We start from the raw sequence: 3,721 nt of genomic DNA, 5'->3' as shown, positions 1-3,721 counted from the left end.
CCATCCTGTTCTGATGATAAAATACTTTCTATGAAATACCTTGTTCTTTAGGCTTAGTCTATTTATATTTATCTCTGTTCCTTGTGCTATTTTTTTTTATACCTGGCAGGTAGCTGGGCAAGTTTATATTTGTTATACAGAAATGGGTTCTTTCTTTATCATTACTTTTCCCATTGAAAAAATAGAACCTTATATTACTATAGAAAATATTTTTCCTACTTTGAGGATTTTCATGTAATTTTTCTATCAGTTGAGCTTTGGTTTGGGTATAGTTAAAATAATACAGACTTCTCAAACTGTCAACCATGAATTTCAGTATAGTACCTTAATATGTATCCCTAAAACTATCACAGATATAATTCAGCCTTTTAAACGATTATTGGAATTTGGTGGGAGGTAGATTCACTTTTTTTAGGCCACCGTTTTAGTAATTATTCTTCAGTGTCCTGACTGATGATATATCAGTGATACCTGATTTACTCAGCACTTTCTAAATGCTAAGACACTCTGCTAAGTGCTCTTTATGTGGTATTTTACATCACGGAGCAATTTAAGGAAACAGACGTTACAGTTTCCTAGGGTATCTATCTAATGTGGTATCAAAGAATATTTTACTAGTCGGAGGTATGTTTCTCAACATCAGAGAGCATGTGCTCCCATAGAAAGATAACAGAGAGAAGTGGGGCAAAATCTCCCCTTTCTGTGAGGTTAAGGCAGATTACGTGTAGTGATGAAAGATATCATTTCTCGTTAGGTTATTTCGAATTCTAGCTTGCTGTGTGGTTTCTCCATTACAGTCACTTGATATTAGCGTTTAGAATACAAAATACAAAGATCAAGTGTATCAAATGCCATTTCTGAGGCCAACTGTTTGAGGTATAAGTGCTTCAAAAATATTTTTGTTTTTTAAACTGCTCATGTGCTTCTGTTAACTCATAATGGAGGGATTTATCGTTGTGAGTTGATTTCATCTTAGCTCCGAAGCTGGTTCGCCAAGATGACACTTGACCAGTCAAAAAAAGGAAACGTATTTGATACCAATTGAAAAAGTTCAGACTATGTATAGTAAAAAGACTCAAGCAAAATTTAGCAAACAGTTTATAAAAAGGACAATTCTTGGTGTAAAACTCATTAAATTTTTACTTTAATTTTCCTGAGGGTATGATTGAGTTGAACTCGCACTTCCCTTTTAAAAATGTGATTTTGGTACATTGTTTCTGTAGTATATTTAATTCTAGTTGATTATCCTGGTGTTAATATTAAATATAGGATAACATGCAGGAAATATTCTCCTAATTCAGATGTCATTTATGCCTGCCTAAAGATTAGTTTTCGAATTATCCTTTTATTACGTTGGCTTTATCTATTCTTTCTTTGAGGTACCTCAGGTTTGCGCTTGAATTTAGAGAGTGGATGAACGTGTGATTCCTTAGTCTGGTTCTGAAATCCTGCCTTCGGAAGAGAAGACATTACAGACCTTGATTCTGACAGGTTGGGATAAACATGTTTACTTTGTCCTGCAGGCAGTGGCATGTAGCACAGGCCTCGCAAACAGCAGACTTTGCCAAAAGTTCTGTTTAAAGAAGTGTCATTTTGATTTGCATTTTCTGTGTTCATAGATCTTTCCCATCTACTCAGCTTTTTTTTTTTTTTTTTTTTGGAAATTGAGGATCATGTCTGTTAAAAAGCAAACAAAGCTTGTATGACTGAGTTCTTCGGCTTAAATTTGTTTTCTTACCTATAAATTGGGAGAATAATAATCATAAACTCATGCCTCTATTAAATGAGATGTAAAGCTTTTCATGTAGTGCATCGTACGCAAGCCCCCAAGAAATGGCAGCTATTATTACCATTCTGCTTTGCAGACCTCTGTAGATTAAAGGCAGATTCTTTCTTAACAGAACCAAGAAAATTTTGAGTGGAAAGGGACTTCAGAGATCATTCAGCCCAGTTTCTTTTCCTTTTTCCCTCCTTCCCTTTCCTCTTTTTCCCTTCCTTTTTTTTTTTTTTTTACAGAAAACTGCTCACAGAAGTTAAGACTTGTCCAAAATTGTAGCAGAATCAGAACCACAAAAGAACCTCTAGTCTAATGCTGCTCTCTAAGGATTTTTAGCCTAATATTTTTTGTAGATAAGTTTCAACCAGGACAAATTATTATTTTAATAATAAAATTTTCAAAAAGAATTGTTTTTTAAATAAAAGTAAGTACAGATTCATTTCACACATCTCTGTGCAGAGGAATTAAATAAAAAGATACTAAATATAGAGAAATTAAATGAAGAAATAACTGAAAGATTTAATTCAATTTCATGTTTATATTAACTAGGCTGGTCTTGAGAGGAGACTTAGCCATCTTTAAACATTTTAAAGACAGAATTCCTATTTAACTAAACGTTTTATTCATGTGTTGTCTTGGCTCATAGAAAACAGTTTCAGTAAGTGTACGAAGAAAAGAAATCGTGATAAGCTCACCCTCCACATGCACTGCAGGTCTGTTATGTATACACATTAAGAGGAGGCTTGAGGAATGGCAATATAAGACCTAGTAACAAAAAAGTGGTTGAAGCAGCAGCTAAATGCCCCATGTCATGAGCTTAGGCAGTGAGTCTGGCATTAATTACCTGAAGAGAGAATGCATTCAAATGTGTCTTTTTTTTTTTTTAACCAGGGAAACCAAAATAAAATGACACTTCTAAGTACATATAGACAGAAAAATTAACAGAGGTGGAACATTAAGGTAAAGGTGCTGAGGCAGTGACTTGTTCGTCCAGCAGACATTTTTCGGGTCCAGGACAGTGTTAGATGCTGTGTGTACATCTTAAGCGTCCTGCCTTCAGAGACCTAACAGGATACAGGACACCATGACAGACTTGTACGTAAAGAAGGAGGGTTTGATGAGTTGCAGCAACTTGAAGACCTCTGTGGGTGCAGGAAGAGCGGTCAGGGCCTCGTCCAGGTGAGATGTTGGGATTTCATTCTCAGGTGAGGCGGGAGGCCATTGGGAGGTTTATGCAAAGGAGAGACGTAATCTAATTTAGGGCTTTGAGGTATTACTCTGGTTTCTGTGTGGGAAGCAGAGCGATCAGTTAGGAGACAGTGACTCGTGGTGGTCAGGGTGGCCCCCACTGCGGGGGAAAGCATTGTGAGGACATGAGGTGCAAAGATTGGGGATACAGCCAAGGGGAAGCCCAGATGGGATGTAGGGTGTGAAGGAGAAGGAGGGTGTGAGCTGCCGGGTGGAGGTGAGGCAGTTTTCTAAGCATGAGAAGGAATAAAAGGGAACCAGGTTAGGGAAGGAAATCAAGACTTCCGTCTTGGACATGAAGAATTTGAGATTCCAGTGACTTACCAAGTAAAGATGTCGAGAGACAGTTGGATTTAACAATTAGAACTTGGGGAATTCCCTGGTGGTCCAGTGGTTAGGACTCGGCACTTCCACTGCCGTGGGCCCAGGTTCAATCCCTGGTCGGGGAACTAAGATCCCACAAGCCACACAGTGCGGCCAAAAAAAACCCCAAAAAACAATTAGAACTTCTATGGAACAGTAGGAGCAGATCAAAAGGGCTGGCAAATTGGGAAAGAAAGCCAGGGGATGGCATTATGTCCAGCTACGTGGGACACTGCTAAGAAGTTAGGTAAGGCGGGCTTCCCTGGTGGCGCAGTGGTTAAGAACCCGCCTGCCAGTGCAACGGACACAGGTTCGAGCCCTGATCCTGGAAGA

At 38.4% G+C, this 3,721-nt stretch overlaps 1 non-coding gene across 1 annotated transcript; it reads left to right on the top strand.

Moving 5' to 3' along the window:
• Positions 1-3,401: 3,401 nt before the first annotated feature.
• TRNAG-UCC (transfer RNA glycine (anticodon UCC)) lies at positions 3,402-3,474 on the top strand. The gene has a single exon. It is a non-coding gene; the product is annotated as a tRNA-Gly (tRNA).
• Positions 3,475-3,721: the final 247 nt, after the last annotated feature.

Source organism: Balaenoptera ricei, chromosome 2 (assembly GCF_028023285.1).
Source record: "Balaenoptera ricei isolate mBalRic1 chromosome 2, mBalRic1.hap2, whole genome shotgun sequence".
Classification (NCBI taxonomy): Eukaryota; Metazoa; Chordata; class Mammalia; order Artiodactyla; family Balaenopteridae; genus Balaenoptera; species Balaenoptera ricei.
This window is presented reverse-complemented; position numbering and strand designations above follow the sequence as displayed.